Genomic DNA, 18,183 nt, shown 5'->3' with positions numbered 1-18,183 from the left:
TGTGATGTTTCCGGCCTCCACTACCTTTCCAGGCCGTGCATTCCAGTGTGAGGGTTCCAGCCTCCACTACCTTCCTGGGCCGTGCATTCCAGTGTGGGGATTACAGCCTACACTACCTCCCCAGGCCGTGCATTCCAGTGTGAGGTTTCCAGCCTCCACTACCTTCCCAGGCCGCGCATTCAAGTGTGGGATTCCAGCCTCCACTACCTTCCCAGGCCGTGCATTCCAATGTGAGGATTACAGCCTCCACTACCTTCCCAGGCCGTGCATTCCAGTGTGAGGTTTCCAGCCTCCACTACCTTCCCAGGCCGCGCATTCAAGTGTGAGAATTCCAGCCTCCACTACCTTCCCAGGCCGTGCATTCCAATGTGAGGATTACAGCCTCCACTAAATTCCCAGGCCGTGCATTCCAGTGTGAGGTTTCCAGCCTCCACTACCTTCCCAGGCCGTGCATTCCAGTGTGAGGTTTCCAGCCTCCACTACCTTCCCAGGCCGTGCATTCCAGTGTGAGGTTTCCATCCTCCACTACCTTCCCAGTTCGTGCATTCCAGTGTGAGGTTTCCAGCCTCCACTACCTTCCCAGGCCGTGCATTCCAGTGTGAGGTTTCCAGCCTCCACTACCTTCCAGGGCCGTGCATTCCAGTATGAGGTTTCCGGCCTCCACTACCTTTCCAGGCCGTGCATTCCAGTGTGAGGGTTCCAGCCTCCACTACCTTCCAGGGCCGTGCATTCCAGTGTGGGGATTACAGCCTACACTACCTCCCCAGGCCGTGCATTCCAGTGTGAGGTGTCCGGCCTCCACTACCTTCCCAGGCCGTGCATTCCAGTGTGAGGTTTCCGGCCTCCACTACCTTCCCAGGCCGTGCATTCCAGTGTGAGGAAGACAGCCTCCACTACCTTCCCAGGCCGTGCATTCCAGTGTGAGGATTCCAGCCCCCACTACCTTCCCAGGCCGTGCATTCCAGTGTGAGGATTCCGGCCTCCACTACCTTCCCAGGCCGTGCATTCCAGTGTGAGGTTTCCGGCCTCCACTACCTTCCCAGGCCGTGCATTCCAGTGTGAGGATTACAGCCTCCACTACCTTCCCAGGCCGTGCATTCCAGTGTGAGGATTCCGGCCTCCACTACCTTCCCAGGCCGTGCATTCCAGTGTGAGGATTACAGCCTCCACTACCTTCCCAGGCCGTGCATTCCAGTGTGAGGTTTCCAGCCTCCACTAGCTTCCCAGGCCGTGCATTCCAGTGTGAGGATTCCGGCCTCCACTACCTTCCCAGGCCGTGCATTCCAGTGTGAGGATTACAGCCTCCACTACCTTCCCAGGCCGTGCATTCCAGTGTGAGGTTTCCAGCCTCCACTACCTTCCCAGGCCGTGCATTCCGGTGTGAGGTTTCCGGCCTCCACTACCTTCCCAGGCCGTGCATTCCAGTGTGAGGATTACAGCCTCCACTACCTTCCCAGGCCGTGCATTCCAGTGTGAGGTTCCCAGCCTCCACTACCTTCCCAGGCCGTGCATTCCAGTGGGAGTTTTCCGGCCTCCACTAACATCCCAGGCCGTGCATTCCAGTGTGAGGTTTCCGGCCTCCATTACCTTCCCAGGCCGTGCATTCCAGTGTGAGGATTATAGCCTCCACTACCTTCCCAGGCCCTGCATTCCAGTGTGGGGATTACAGCCTCCACTACCTTCCCAGGCCGTGCATTCCAGTGTGAGGTTTCCCGCCTCCACTACCTTCCCAGGCCGTGCATTCCAGTGTGAGGTTTCCAGCCTCCACTACCTTCCCAGGCCGTGCATTCCAGTGTGAGGATTCCAGCCTCCACTACCTTCCCAGGCCGTGCATTCCAGTGTGAGGATTACAGCCTCCACTACCTTCCCAGGCCGTGCATTCCAGTGTGAGGATTACAGCCTCCACTACCTTTGCAGGCCATGCATTCCAGTGTGAGGATTACAGCCTCCACTACCTTCCCAGGCCGTGCATTCCAGTGTGAGGATTACAGCCTTCTCTACCTTCCAAGGCCGTGCATTCCAGTGTGAGGTTTCCAGCCTCCACTACCTTCCCAGGCCGTGCATTCCAGTGTGAGGATTCCAGCTCCACTACCTTCCCAGGCCGTGCATTCCAGTGTGAGGTTTCCGGCCTCCACTACCTTCCCAGGCCGTGCATTCCAGTGTGAGGATTCCAGCTCCACTACCTTCCCAGGCCGTGCATTCCAGTGTGAGGTTTCCAGCCTCCACTACCTTCCCAGGCCGTTCCTTCCAGTGTGAGGATTCCAGCTCCACTACCTTCCCAGGCCGTGCATTCCAGTGTGAGGATTCCAGCTCCACTACCTTCCCAGGCCGTGCATTCCAGTGTGAGGTTTCCGGCCTCCACTACCTTCCCAGGCCGTGCATTCCAGTGTGAGGTTTCCAGCCTCCACTACCTTCCCAGGCCGTGCATTCCAGTGTGGGGATTACAGCCTCCACTACCTTCCCAGGCCGTGCATTCCAGTGTGAGGTTTCCAGATCGGTAGCCTTGTGGATAGCACAATTGCTTCACAGGTCCAGGGTCCCAGGTTCGATTCCGGCTTGGGTCACTGTCTGTGCGGAGTCTGCACATCCTCCCCGTTGGTGCGTGGGTTTCCTCCGGGTGCTCCGGTTTCCTCCCACAGTCCAAAGATGTGCAGGTTAGGTGGATTGGCCATGATAAATTGCCCTTAGTGTCCAAGGTTGCCCTTAGTGTTGGGTGGGGTTGCTGGGTTGTGGGGATAGGGTGGCCGTGTTGACCTTGGGTGGGGTGCTCTTTCCAAGGGCTGGTGCAGACTCGATGGGCTGAATGGCCTCCTTCTGCACTGTAAATTCTATGAATATGCTATGAATATACCTTCCCATGCCGTGCATTCCAGTGTGAGGTTTCCACCTCCACTACCTTCCCAGGCCGTGCATTCCAGTGTGAGGTTTCCAGCCTCCACTACCTTCCCAGGCCGTGCATTCCAGTGTGAGGTTTCCACCTCCACTACCTTCCCAGGCCATGCATTCCAGTGTGAGGTTTCCGGCCTCCACTACCTTCCCACGCCGTGCATTCCAGTGTGAGGATTACAGCCTCCACAACCTTCCCAGGCCGTGCATTCCAGTGTGAGGTTTCCGGCCTCCACTACCTTCCCAGGCCGTGCATTCCAGTGTGAGGTTTCCAGCCTCCACTACCTTCCCAGGCCGTGCATTCCGGTGTGAGGTTTCCGGCCTCCACTCCCCTCCCAGGCCGTGCATTCCAGTGTGAGGTTTCCAGCCTCCACTACCTTCCCAGGCCGTGCATTCCAGTGTGAGGTTTCCGGCCTCCACCACCTTCCCAGGCCGTGCATTCCAGTGTGAGGATTACAGCCTCCACTACCTTCCCAGGCCGTGCATTCCAGTGGGAGGTTTCCGGCCTCCACTACCATCCCAGGCCGTGCATTCCAGTGTGAGGATTACAGCATTCTCTACCTTCCCAGGCCGTGCATTCCAGTGTGAGGTTTCCAGCCTCCACTACCTTCCCAGGCCGTGCATTCCAGTGTGAGGATTCCAGCCTCCACTACCTTCCCAGGCCGTGCATTCCAGTGTGAGGTTTCCGGCCTCCAGTACCTTCCCAGGCCGTGCATTCCAGTGTGAGGTTTCCAGCCTCCACTACCTTCCCAGGCCGTGCATTCCAGTGTGAGGATTACAGCCTTCTCTACCTTCCCAGGCCGTGCATTCCAGTGTGAGGTTTCCAGGCTCCACTACCTTCCCATGCCGTGCATTCCAGTGTGAGGATTCCAGCCTCCACTACCTTCCCAGGCCGTGCATTCCAATGTGAGGATTACAGCCTCCACTACCTTCCCAGGCCGTGCATTCCAGTGTGAGGTTTCCAGCCTCCACTACCTTCCCAGGCCGCGCATTCAAGTGTGAGAATTCCAGCCTCCACTACCTTCCCAGGCCGTGCATTCCAATGTGAGGATTACAGCCTCCACTAAATTCCCAGGCCGTGCATTCCAGTGTGAGGTTTCCAGCCTCCACTACCTTCCCAGGCCGTGCATTCCAGTGTGAGGTTTCCAGCCTCCACTACCTTCCCAGGCCGTGCATTCCAGTGTGAGGTTTCCATCCTCCACTACCTTCCCAGTTCGTGCATTCCAGTGTGAGGTTTCCAGCCTCCACTACCTTCCCAGGCCGTGCATTCCAGTGTGAGGTTTCCAGCCTCCACTACCTTCCAGGGCCGTGCATTCCAGTATGAGGTTTCCGGCCTCCACTACCTTTCCAGGCCGTGCATTCCAGTGTGAGGGTTCCAGCCTCCACTACCTTCCAGGGCCGTGCATTCCAGTGTGGGGATTACAGCCTACACTACCTCCCCAGGCCGTGCATTCCAGTGTGAGGTGTCCGGCCTCCACTACCTTCCCAGGCCGTGCATTCCAGTGTGAGGTTTCCGGCCTCCACTACCTTCCCAGGCCGTGCATTCCAGTGTGAGGAAGACAGCCTCCACTACCTTCCCAGGCCGTGCATTCCAGTGTGAGGATTCCAGCCCCCACTACCTTCCCAGGCCGTGCATTCCAGTGTGAGGATTCCGGCCTCCACTACCTTCCCAGGCCGTGCATTCCAGTGTGAGGTTTCCGGCCTCCACTACCTTCCCAGGCCGTGCATTCCAGTGTGAGGATTACAGCCTCCACTACCTTCCCAGGCCGTGCATTCCAGTGTGAGGATTCCGGCCTCCACTACCTTCCCAGGCCGTGCATTCCAGTGTGAGGATTACAGCCTCCACTACCTTCCCAGGCCGTGCATTCCAGTGTGAGGTTTCCAGCCTCCACTAGCTTCCCAGGCCGTGCATTCCAGTGTGAGGATTCCGGCCTCCACTACCTTCCCAGGCCGTGCATTCCAGTGTGAGGATTACAGCCTCCACTACCTTCCCAGGCCGTGCATTCCAGTGTGAGGTTTCCAGCCTCCACTACCTTCCCAGGCCGTGCATTCCGGTGTGAGGTTTCCGGCCTCCACTACCTTCCCAGGCCGTGCATTCCAGTGTGAGGATTACAGCCTCCACTACCTTCCCAGGCCGTGCATTCCAGTGTGAGGTTCCCAGCCTCCACTACCTTCCCAGGCCGTGCATTCCAGTGGGAGTTTTCCGGCCTCCACTAACATCCCAGGCCGTGCATTCCAGTGTGAGGTTTCCGGCCTCCATTACCTTCCCAGGCCGTGCATTCCAGTGTGAGGATTATAGCCTCCACTACCTTCCCAGGCCCTGCATTCCAGTGTGGGGATTACAGCCTCCACTACCTTCCCAGGCCGTGCATTCCAGTGTGAGGTTTCCCGCCTCCACTACCTTCCCAGGCCGTGCATTCCAGTGTGAGGTTTCCAGCCTCCACTACCTTCCCAGGCCGTGCATTCCAGTGTGAGGATTCCAGCCTCCACTACCTTCCCAGGCCGTGCATTCCAGTGTGAGGATTACAGCCTCCACTACCTTCCCAGGCCGTGCATTCCAGTGTGAGGATTACAGCCTCCACTACCTTTGCAGGCCATGCATTCCAGTGTGAGGATTACAGCCTCCACTACCTTCCCAGGCCGTGCATTCCAGTGTGAGGATTACAGCCTTCTCTACCTTCCAAGGCCGTGCATTCCAGTGTGAGGTTTCCAGCCTCCACTACCTTCCCAGGCCGTGCATTCCAGTGTGAGGATTCCAGCTCCACTACCTTCCCAGGCCGTGCATTCCAGTGTGAGGTTTCCGGCCTCCACTACCTTCCCAGGCCGTGCATTCCAGTGTGAGGATTCCAGCTCCACTACCTTCCCAGGCCGTGCATTCCAGTGTGAGGTTTCCAGCCTCCACTACCTTCCCAGGCCGTTCCTTCCAGTGTGAGGATTCCAGCTCCACTACCTTCCCAGGCCGTGCATTCCAGTGTGAGGATTCCAGCTCCACTACCTTCCCAGGCCGTGCATTCCAGTGTGAGGTTTCCGGCCTCCACTACCTTCCCAGGCCGTGCATTCCAGTGTGAGGTTTCCAGCCTCCACTACCTTCCCAGGCCGTGCATTCCAGTGTGGGGATTACAGCCTCCACTACCTTCCCAGGCCGTGCATTCCAGTGTGAGGTTTCCAGATCGGTAGCCTTGTGGATAGCACAATTGCTTCACAGCTCCAGGGTCCCAGGTTCGATTCCGGCTTGGGTCACTGTCTGTGCGGAGTCTGCACATCCTCCCCGTTGGTGCGTGGGTTTCCTCCGGGTGCTCCGGTTTCCTCCCACAGTCCAAAGATGTGCAGGTTAGGTGGATTGGCCATGATAAATTGCCCTTCGTGTCCAAGGTTGCCCTTAGTGTTGGGTGGGGTTGCTGGGTTGTGGGGATAGGGTGGCCGTGTTGACCTTGGGTGGGGTGCTCTTTCCAAGGGCTGGTGCAGACTCGATGGGCTGAATGGCCTCCTTCTGCACTGTAAATTCTATGAATATGCTATGAATATACCTTCCCATGCCGTGCATTCCAGTGTGAGGTTTCCACCTCCACTACCTTCCCAGGCCGTGCATTCCAGTGTGAGGTTTCCAGCCTCCACTACCTTCCCAGGCCGTGCATTCCAGTGTGAGGTTTCCACCTCCACTACCTTCCCAGGCCATGCATTCCAGTGTGAGGTTTCCGGCCTCCACTACCTTCCCAGGCCGTGCATTCCAGTGTGAGGATTACAGCCTCCACAACCTTCCCAGGCCGTGCATTCCAGTGTGAGGTTTCCGGCCTCCACTACCTTCCCAGGCCGTGCATTCCAGTGTGAGGTTTCCAGCCTCCACTACCTTCCCAGGCCGTGCATTCCGGTGTGAGGTTTCCGGCCTCCACTCCCCTCCCAGGCCGTGCATTCCAGTGTGAGGTTTCCAGCCTCCACTACCTTCCCAGGCCGTGCATTCCAGTGTGAGGTTTCCGGCCTCCACCACCTTCCCAGGCCGTGCATTCCAGTGTGAGGATTACAGCCTCCACTACCTTCCCAGGCCGTGCATTCCAGTGGGAGGTTTCCGGCCTCCACTACCATCCCAGGCCGTGCATTCCAGTGTGAGGATTACAGCATTCTCTACCTTCCCAGGCCGTGCATTCCAGTGTGAGGTTTCCAGCCTCCACTACCTTCCCAGGCCGTGCATTCCAGTGTGAGGATTCCAGCCTCCACTACCTTCCCAGGCCGTGCATTCCAGTGTGAGGTTTCCGGCCTCCAGTACCTTCCCAGGCCGTGCATTCCAGTGTGAGGTTTCCAGCCTCCACTACCTTCCCAGGCCGTGCATTCCAGTGTGAGGATTACAGCCTTCTCTACCTTCCCAGGCCGTGCATTCCAGTGTGAGGTTTCCAGGCTCCACTACCTTCCCATGCCGTGCATTCCAGTGTGAGGATTCCAGCCTCCACTACCTTCCCAGGCCGTGCATTCCAGTGTGGGGATTACAGCCTCCACTACCTTCCCAGGCCGTGCATTCCAGTGTGAGGTTTCCAGATCGGTAGCCTTGTGGATAGCACAATTGCTTCACAGCTCCAGGGTCCCAGGTTCGATTCCGGCTTGGGTCACTGTCTGTGCGGAGTCTGCACATCCTCCCCGTGTGTGCGTGGGTTTCCTCCGGGTGCTCCGGTTTCCTCCCACAGTCCAAAGATGTGCAGGTTAGGTGGATTGGCCATGATAAATTGCCCTTAGTGTCCAAGGTTGCCCTTAGTGTTGGGTGGGGTTGCTGGGTTGTGGGGATAGGGTGGCCGTGTTGACCTTGGGTGGGGTGCTCTTTCCAAGGGCTGTTGCAGACTCGATGGGCTGAATGGCCTCCTTCTGCACTGTAAATTCTATGAATATGCTATGAATATACCTTCCCAGGCCGTGCATTCCAGTGTGAGGTTTCCACCTCCACTACCTTCCCAGGCCGTGCATTCCAGTGTGAGGTTTCCAGCCTCCACTACCTTCCCAGGCCGTGCATTCCAGTGTGAGGTTTCCACCTCCACTACCTTCCCAGGCCATGCATTCCAGTGTGAGGTTTCCGGCCTCCACTACCTTCCCAGGCCGTGCATTCCAGTGTGAGGATTACAGCCTCCACAACCTTCCCAGGCCGTGCATTCCAGTGTGAGGTTTCCGGCCTCCACTACCTTCCCAGGCCGTGCATTCCAGTGTGAGGTTTCCAGCCTCCACTACCTTCCCAGGCCGTGCATTCCGGTGTGAGGTTTCCGGCCTCCACTCCCCTCCCAGGCCGTGCATTCCAGTGTGAGGTTTCCAGCCTCCACTACCTTCCCAGGCCGTGCATTCCAGTGTGAGGTTTCCGGCCTCCACCACCTTCCCAGGCCGTGCATTCCAGTGTGAGGATTACAGCCTCCACTACCTTCCCAGGCCGTGCATTCCAGTGGGAGGTTTCCGGCCTCCACTACAATCCCAGGCCGTGCATTCCAGTGTGAGGATTACAGCATTCTCTACCTTCCCAGGCCGTGCATTCCAGTGTGAGGTTTCCAGCCTCCACTACCTTCCCAGGCCGTGCATTCCAGTGTGAGGATTCCAGCCTCCACTACCTTCCCAGGCCGTGCATTCCAGTGTGAGGTTTCCGGCCTCCAGTACCTTCCCAGGCCGTGCATTCCAGTGTGAGGTTTCCAGCCTCCACTACCTTCCCAGGCCGTGCATTCCAGTGTGAGGATTACAGCCTTCTCTACCTTCCCAGGCCGTGCATTCCAGTGTGAGGTTTCCAGGCTCCACTACCTTCCCATGCCGTGCATTCCAGTGTGAGGATTCCAGCCTCCACTACCTTCCCAGGCCGTGCATTCCAGTGTGGGGATTACAGCCTCCACTACCTTCCCAGGCCGTGCATTCCAGTGTGAGGTTTCCAGATCGGTAGCCTTGTGGATAGCACAATTGCTTCACAGCTCCAGGGTCCCAGGTTCGATTCCGGCTTGGGTCACTGTCTGTGCGGAGTCTGCACATCCTCCCCGTGTGTGCGTGGGTTTCCTCCGGGTGCTCCGGTTTCCTCCCACAGTCCAAAGATGTGCAGGTTAGGTGGATTGGCCATGATAAATTGCCCTTAGTGTCCAAGGTTGCCCTTAGTGTTGGGTGGGGTTGCTGGGTTGTGGGGATAGGGTGGCCGTGTTGACCTTGGGTGGGGTGCTCTTTCCAAGGGCTGTTGCAGACTCGATGGGCTGAATGGCCTCCTTCTGCACTGTAAATTCTATGAATATGCTATGAATATACCTTCCCAGGCCGTGCATTCCAGTGTGAGGTTTCCACCTCCACTACCTTTCCAGGCCATGCATTCCAGTGTGAGGTTTCCGGCCTCCACTACCTTCCCAGGCCGTGCATTCCAGTGTGAGGATTACAGCCTCCACTACCTTCCCAGGCCATGCATTCCAGTGTGAGGTTTCCGGCCTCCACTACCTTCCCAGGCCGTGCATTCCAGTGTGAGGATTACAGCCTCCACAACCTTCCCAGGCCGTGCATTCCAGTGTGAGGTTTCCGGCCTCCACTACCTTCCCAGGCCGTGCATTCCAGTGTGAGGTTTCCAGCCTCCACTACCTTCCCAGGCCGTGCATTCCGGTGTGAGGTTTCCGGCCTCCACTCCCCTCCCAGGCCGTGCATTCCAGTGTGAGGTTTCCAGCCTCCACTACCTTCCCAGGCCGTGCATTCCAGTGGGAGGTTTCCGGCCTCCACTACCATCCCAGGCCGTGCATTCCAGTGTGAGGATTACAGCATTCTCTACCTTCCCAGGCCGTGCATTCCAGTGTGAGGTTTCCAGCCTCCACTACCTTCCCAGGCCGTGCATTCCAGTGTGAGGATTCCAGCCTCCACTACCTTCCAAGGCGTGCATTCCAGTGTGAGGTTTCCGGCCTCCAGTACCTTCCCAGGCCGTGCATTCCAGTGTGAGGTTTCCAGCCTCCACTACCTTCCCAGGCCGTGCATTCCAGTGTGATGATTCCAGCCTCCACTACCTTCCCAGGCCGTGCATTCCAGTGTGAGGTTTCCAGATCGGTAGCCTTGTGGATAGCACAATTGCTTCACAGCTCCAGGGTCCCAGGTTCGATTCCGGCTTGGGTCACTGTCTGTGCGGAGTCTGCACATCCTCCCCGTGTGTGCGTGGGTTTCCTCCGGGTGCTCCGGTTTCCTCCCACAGTCCAAAGATGTGCAGGTTAGGTGGATTGGCCATGATAAATTGCCCTTAGTGTCCAAGGTTGCCCTTAGTGTTGGGTGGGGTTGCTGGGTTGTGGGGATAGGGTGGCCGTGTTGACCTTGGGTGGGGTGCTCTTTCCAAGGGCTGTTGCAGACTCGATGGGCTGAATGGCCTCCTTCTGCACTGTAAATTCTATGAATATGCTATGAATATACCTTCCCAGGCCGTGCATTCCAGTGTGAGGTTTCCACCTCCACTACCTTTCCAGGCCATGCATTCCAGTGTGAGGTTTCCGGCCTCCACTACCTTCCCAGGCCGTGCATTCCAGTGTGAGGATTGCAGCCTCCACTACCTTCCCAGGCCATGCATTCCAGTGTGAGGTTTCCGGCCTCCACTACCTTCCCAGGCCGTGCATTCCAGTGTGAGGATTACAGCCTCCACAACCTACCCAGGCCGTGCATTCCAGTGTGAGGTTTCCGGCCTCCACTACCTTCCCAGGCCGTGCATTCCAGTGTGAGGTTTCCAGCCTCCACTACCTTCCCAGGCCGTGCATTCCGGTGTGAGGTTTCCGGCCTCCACTCCCCTCCCAGGCCGTGCATTCCAGTGTGAGGTTTCCAGCCTCCACTACCTTCCCAGGCCGTGCATTCCAGTGGGAGGTTTCCGGCCTCCACTACCATCCCAGGCCGTGCATTCCAGTGTGAGGATTACAGCATTCTCTACCTTCCCAGGCCGTGCATTCCAGTGTGAGGTTTCCAGCCTCCACTACCTTCCCAGGCCGTGCATTCCAGTGTGAGGATTCCAGCCTCCACTACCTTCCAAGGCGTGCATTCCAGTGTGAGGTTTCCGGCCTCCAGTACCTTCCCAGGCCGTGCATTCCAGTGTGAGGTTTCCAGCCTCCACTACCTTCCCAGGCCGTGCATTCCAGTGTGATGATTCCAGCCTCCACTACCTTCCCAGGCCGTGCATTCCAGTGTGAGGTTTCCAGATCGGTAGCCTTGTGGATAGCACAATTGCTTCACAGCTCCAGGGTCCCAGGTTCGATTCCGGCTTGGGTCACTGTCTGTGCGGAGTCTGCACATCCTCCCCGTGTGTGCGTGGGTTTCCTCCGGGTGCTCCGGTTTCCTCCCACAGTCCAAAGATGTGCAGGTTAGGTGGATTGGCCATGATAAATTGCCCTTAGTGTCCAAGGTTGCCCTTAGTGTTGGGTGGGGTTGCTGGGTTGTGGGGATAGGGTGGCCGTGTTGACCTTGGGTGGGGTGCTCTTTCCAAGGGCTGTTGCAGACTCGATGGGCTGAATGGCCTCCTTCTGCACTGTAAATTCTATGAATATGCTATGAATATACCTTCCCAGGCCGTGCATTCCAGTGTGAGGTTTCCACCTCTACTACCTTTCCAGGCCATGCATTCCAGTGTGAGGTTTCCGGCCTCCACTACCTTCCCAGGCCGTGCATTCCAGTGTGAGGATTACAGCCTCCACTACCTTCCCAGGCCGTGCATTCCAGTGTGAGGTTTCCGGCCTCCACTAACTTCCCAGGCCGTGCATTCCAGTGTGAGGATTACAGCCTCCACTACCTTCCCAGGCCGTGCATTCCAGTGTGGGGATTACAGCCTCCACTACCTTCCCAGGCCGTGCATTCCAGTGTGAGGTTTCCAGCCTCCACTACCTTCCCAGACCGTGCATTCCAGTGTGAGGTTTCTGGCCTCCACTACCTTCCCAGGCCGTGCATTCCAGTGTGAGGATTACAGCCTCCACTACCCTCCCAGGCCGTGCATTCCAGTGTGAGGATTACAGCCTCCACTACCTTCCCAGGCCGTGCATTCCAGTGTGAGGATTCCAGCCTCCACTACCTTCCCAGGCCGTGCATTCCAGTGTGAGGATTCCGGCGTCCACTACCTTCCCAGGCCGTGCATTCCAGTGTGAGGATTTCAGCCTCCACTACCTTCCCAGTCCGTGCATTCCAGTGTGAGGTTTCCAGCCCCCACTAACTTCCCAGGCTGTGCATTCCAGTGTGAGGATTCCAGCCTCCACTACCTTCCCGGGCCGTGCATTCCAGTGTGAGGTTTCCAGCCTCCACTACCTTCCCAGCCGTGCATTCCAGTGTGAGGATTCCAGCCTCCACTACCTTCCCAGGCCGCGCATTCAAGTGTGGGATTCCAGCCTCCACTACCTTCCCAGGCCGTGCATTCCAATGTGAGGATTACAGCCTCCACTACCTTCCCAGGCCGTGCATTCCAGTGTGAGGTTTCCAGCCTCCACTACCTTCCCAGGCCGCGCATTCAAGTGTGAGAATTCCAGCCTCCACTACCTTCCCAGGCCGTGCATTCCAATGTGAGGATTACAGCCTCCACTAAATTCCCAGGCCGTGCATTCCAGTGTGAGGTTTCCAGCCTCCACTACCTTCCCAGGCCGTGCATTCCAGTGTGAGGTTTCCAGCCTCCACTACCTTCCCAGGCCGTGCATTCCAGTGTGAGGTTTCCATCCTCCACTACCTTCCCAGGCCGTGCATTCCAGTGTGAGGTTTCCAGCCTCCACTACCTTCCCAGGCCGTGCATTCCAGTGTGAGGTTTCCAGCCTCCACTACCTTCCAGGGCCGTGCATTCCAGTATGAGGTTTCCGGCCTCCACTACCTTTCCAGGCCGTGCATTCCAGTGTGAGGGTTCCAGCCTCCACTACCTTCCAGGGCCGTGCATTCCAGTGTGGGGATTACAGCCTACACTACCTCCCCAGGCCGTGCATTCCAGTGTGAGGTGTCCGGCCTCCACTACCTTCCCAGGCCGTGCATTCCAGTGTGAGGTTTCCGGCCTCCACTACCTTCCCAGGCCGTGCATTCCAGTGTGAGGAAGACAGCCTCCACTACCTTCCCAGGCCGTGCATTCCAGTGTGAGGATTCCAGCCCCCACTACCTTCCCAGGCCGTGCATTCCAGTGTGAGGATTCCGGCCTCCACTACCTTCCCAGGCCGTGCATTCCAGTGTGAGGTTTCCGGCCTCCACTACCTTCCCAGGCCGTGCATTCCAGTGTGAGGATTACAGCCTCCACTACCTTCCCAGGCCGTGCATTCCAGTGTGAGGATTCCGGCCTCCACTACCTTCCCAGGCCGTGCATTCCAGTGTGAGGATTACAGCCTCCACTACCTTCCCAGGCCGTGCATTCCAGTGTGAGGTTTCCAGCCTCCACTAGCTTCCCAGGCCGTGCATTCCAGTGTGAGGATTCCGGCCTCCACTACCTTCCCAGGCCGTGCATTCCAGTGTGAGGATTACAGCCTCCACTACCTTCCCAGGCCGTGCATTCCAGTGTGAGGTTTCCAGCCTCCACTACCTTCCCAGGCCGTGCATTCCGGTGTGAGGTTTCCGGCCTCCACTACCTTCCCAGGCCGTGCATTCCAGTGTGAGGATTACAGCCTCCACTACCTTCCCAGGCCGTGCATTCCAGTGTGAGGTTCCCAGCCTCCACTACCTTCCCAGGCCGTGCATTCCAGTGGGAGTTTTCCGGCCTCCACTAACATCCCAGGCCGTGCATTCCAGTGTGAGGTTTCCGGCCTCCATTACCTTCCCAGGCCGTGCATTGCAGTGTGAGGATTACAGCCTCCACTACCTTCCCAGGCCCTGCATTCCAGTGTGGGGATTACAGCCTCCACTACCTTCCCAGGCCGTGCATTCCAGTGTGAGGTTTCCCGCCTCCACTACCTTCCCAGGCCGTGCATTCCAGTGTGAGGTTTCCAGCCTCCACTACCTTCCCAGGCCGTGCATTCCAGTGTGAGGATTCCAGCCTCCACTACCTTCCCAGGCCGTGCATTCCAGTGTGAGGATTACAGCCTCCACTACCTTCCCAGGCCGTGCATTCCAGTGTGAGGATTACAGCCTCCACTACCTTCGCAGGCCATGCATTCCAGTGTGAGGATTACAGCCTCCACTACCTTCCCAGGCCGTGCATTCCAGTGTGAGGATTACAGCCTTCTCTACCTTCCAAGGCCGTGCATTCCAGTGTGAGGTTTCCAGCCTCCACTACCTTCCCAGGCCGTGCATTCCAGTGTGAGGATTCCAGCTCCACTACCTTCCCAGGCCGTGCATTCCAGTGTGAGGTTTCCGGCCTCCACTACCTTCCCAGGCCGTGCATTCCAGTGTGAGGATTCCAGCTCCACTACCTTCCCAGGCCGTGCATTCCAGTGTGAGGTTTCCAGCCTCCACTACCTTCCCAGGCGGTGCCTTCCAGTGTGAGGATTACAGCTCCACTTCCTTCCCAGGCCGTGCATTCCAGTGTGAGGATTCCAGCTCCACTACCTTCCCAGGCCGTGCATTCCAGTGTGAGGTTTCTGGCCTCCACTACCTTCCCAGGCCGTGCATTCCAGTGTGAGGTTTCCAGCCTCCACTACCTTCCCAGGCTGTGCATTCCAGTGTGGGGATTACAGCCTCCACTACCTTCCCAGGCCGTGCATTCCAGTGTGAGGTTTCCAGATCGGTAGCCTTGTGGATAGCACAATTGCTTCACAGCTCCAGGGTCCCAGGTTCGATTCCGGCTTGGGTCACTGTCTGTGCGGAGTCTGCACATCCTCCCCGTTGGTGCGTGGGTTTCCTCCGGGTGCTCCGGTTTCCTCCCACAGTCCAAAGATGTGCAGGTTAGGTGGATTGGCCATGATAAATTGCCCTTAGTGTCCAAGGTTGCCCTTAGTGTTGGGTGGGGTTGCTGGGTTGTGGGGATAGGGTGGCCGTGTTGACCTTGGGTGGGGTGCTCTTTCCAAGGGCTGGTGCAGACTCGATGGGCTGAATGGCCTCCTACTGCACTGTAAATTCTATGAATATGCTATGAATATACCTTCCCATGCCGTGCATTCCAGTGTGAGGTTTCCACCTCCACTACCTTCCCAGGCCGTGCATTCCAGTGTGAGGTTTCCAGCCTCCACTACCTTCCCAGGCCGTGCATTCCAGTGTGAGGTTTCCACCTCCACTACCTTCCCAGGCCATGCATTCCAGTGTGAGGTTTCCGGCCTCCACTACCTTCCCAGGCCGTGCATTCCAGTGTGAGGATTACAGCCTCCACAACCTTCCCAGGCCGTGCATTCCAGTGTGAGGTTTCCGGCCTCCACTACCTTCCCAGGCCGTGAATTCCAGTGTGAGGTTTCCAGCCTCCACTACCTTCCCAGGCCGTGCATTCCGGTGTGAGGTTTCCGGCCTCCACTCCCCTCCCAGGCCGTGCATTCCAGTGTGAGGTTTCCAGCCTCCACTACCTTCCCAGGCCGTGCATTCCAGTGTGAGGTTTCCGGCCTCCACCACCTTCCCAGGCCGTGCATTCCAGTGTGAGGATTACAGCCTCCACTACCTTCCCAGGCCGTGCATTCCAGTGGGAGGTTTCCGGCCTCCACTACCATCCCAGGCCGTGCATTCCAGTGTGAGGATTACAGCATTCTCTACCTTCCCAGGCCGTGCATTCCAGTGTGAGGTTTCCAGCCTCCACTACCTTCCCAGGCCGTGCATTCCAGTGTGAGGATTCCAGCCTCCACTACCTTCCCAGGCCGTGCATTCCAGTGTGAGGTTTCCGGCCTCCAGTACCTTCCCAGGCCGTGCATTCCAGTGTGAGGTTTCCAGCCTCCACTACCTTCCCAGGCCGTGCATTCCAGTGTGAGGATTACAGCCTTCTCTACCTTCCCAGGCCGTGCATTCCAGTGTGAGGTTTCCAGGTTCCACTACCTTCCCATGCCGTGCATTCCAGTGTGAGGATTCCAGCCTCCACTACCTTCCCAGGCCGTGCATTCCAGTGTGGGGATTACAGCCTCCACTACCTTCCCAGGCCGTGCATTCCAGTGTGAGGTTTCCAGATCGGTAGCCTTGTGGATAGCACAATTGCTTCACAGCTCCAGGGTCCCAGGTTCGATTCCGGCTTGGGTCACTGTCTGTGCGGAGTCTGCACATCCTCCCCGTGTGTGCGTGGGTTTCCTCCGGGTGCTCCGGTTTCCTCCCACAGTCCAAAGATGTGCAGGTTAGGTGGATTGGCCATGATAAATTGCCCTTAGTGTCCAAGGTTGCCCTTAGTGTTGGGTGGGGTTGCTGGGTTGTGGGGATAGGGTGGCCGTGTTGACCTTGGGTGGGGTGCTCTTTCCAAGGGCTGTTGCAGACTCGATGGGCTGAATGGCCTCCTTCTGCACTGTAAATTCTATGAATATGCTATGAATATACCTTCCCAGGCCGTGCATTCCAGTGTGAGGTTTCCACCTCCACTACCTTTCCAGGCCATGCATTCCAGTGTGAGGTTTCCGGCCTCCACTACCTTCCCAGGCCGTGCATTCCAGTGTGAGGATTACAGCCTCCACTACCTTCCCAGGCCATGCATTCCAGTGTGAGGTTTCCGGCCTCCACTACCTTCCCAGGCCGTGCATTCCAGTGTGAGGATTACAGCCTCCACAACCTTCCCAGGCCGTGCATTCCAGTGTGAGGTTTCCGGCCTCCACTACCTTCCCAGGCCGTGCATTCCAGTGTGAGGTTTCCAGCCTCCACTACCTTCCCAGGCCGTGCATTCCGGTGTGAGGTTTCCGGCCTCCACTCCCCTCCCAGGCCGTGCATTCCAGTGTGAGGTTTCCAGCCTCCACTACCTTCCCAGGCCGTGCATTCCAGTGGGAGGTTTCCGGCCTCCACTACCATCCCAGGCCGTGCATTCCAGTGTGAGGATTACAGCATTCTCTACCTTCCCAGGCCGTGCATTCCAGTGTGAGGTTTCCAGCCTCCACTACCTTCCCAGGCCGTGCATTCCAGTGTGAGGATTCCAGCCTCCACTACCTTCCAAGGCGTGCATTCCAGTGTGAGGTTTCCGGCCTCCAGTACCTTCCCAGGCCGTGCATTCCAGTGTGAGGTTTCCAGCCTCCACTACCTTCCCAGGCCGTGCATTCCAGTGTGATGATTCCAGCCTCCACTACCTTCCCAGGCCGTGCATTCCAGTGTGAGGTTTCCAGATCGGTAGCCTTGTGGATAGCACAATTGCTTCACAGCTCCAGGGTCCCAGGTTCGATTCCGGCTTGGGTCACTGTCTGTGCGGAGTCTGCACATCCTCCCCGTGTGTGCGTGGGTTTCCTCCGGGTGCTCCGGTTTCCTCCCACAGTCCAAAGATGTGCAGGTTAGGTGGATTGGCCATGATAAATTGCCCTTAGTGTCCAAGGTTGCCCTTAGTGTTGGGTGGGGTTGCTGGGTTGTGGGGATAGGGTGGCCGTGTTGACCTTGGGTGGGGTGCTCTTTCCAAGGGCTGTTGCAGACTCGATGGGCTGAATGGCCTCCTTCTGCACTGTAAATTCTATGAATATGCTATGAATATACCTTCCCAGGCCGTGCATTCCAGTGTGAGGTTTCCACCTCTACTACCTTTCCAGGCCATGCATTCCAGTGTGAGGTTTCCGGCCTCCACTACCTTCCCAGGCCGTGCATTCCAGTGTGAGGATTACAGCCTCCACTACCTTCCCAGGCCGTGCATTCCAGTGTGAGGTTTCCGGCCTCCACTAACTTCCCAGGCCGTGCATTCCAGTGTGAGGATTACAGCCTCCACTACCTTCCCAGGCCGTGCATTCCAGTGTGGGGATTACAGCCTCCACTACCTTCCCAGGCCGTGCATTCCAGTGTGAGGTTTCCAGCCTCCACTACCTTCCCAGGCCGTGCATTCCAGTGTGAGGTTTCTGGCCTCCACTACCTTCCCAGGCCGTGCATTCCAGTGTGAGGATTACAGCCTCCACTACCCTCCCAGGCCGTGCATTCCAGTGTGAGGATTACAGCCTCCACTACCTTCCCAGGCCGTGCATTCCAGTGTGAGGATTCCAGCCTCCACTACCTTCCCAGGCCGTGCATTCCAGTGTGAGGATTCCGGCGTCCACTACCTTCCCAGGCCGTGCATTCCAGTGTGAGGATTTCAGCCTCCACTACCTTCCCAGTCCGTGCATTCCAGTGTGAGGTTTCCAGCCCCCACTAACTTCCCAGGCTGTGCATTCCAGTGTGAGGATTCCAGCCTCCACTACCTTCCCGGGCCGTGCATTCCAGTGTGAGGTTTCCAGCCTCCACTACCTTCCCAGCCGTGCATTCCAGTGTGAGGATTCCAGCCTCCACTACCTTCCCAGGCCGTGCATTCCAGTGTGAGGATTACAGCCTCCACTACCCTCCCAGGCCGTGCAT

The sequence above is a fragment of the Scyliorhinus torazame genome, chromosome 3 (assembly GCF_047496885.1).
Source record: "Scyliorhinus torazame isolate Kashiwa2021f chromosome 3, sScyTor2.1, whole genome shotgun sequence".
Lineage (NCBI taxonomy): Eukaryota > Metazoa > Chordata > Chondrichthyes > Carcharhiniformes > Scyliorhinidae > Scyliorhinus > Scyliorhinus torazame.
The sequence above is the reverse complement of the archived record's forward strand: the minus strand, read 5'-3'. Positions refer to the sequence as shown.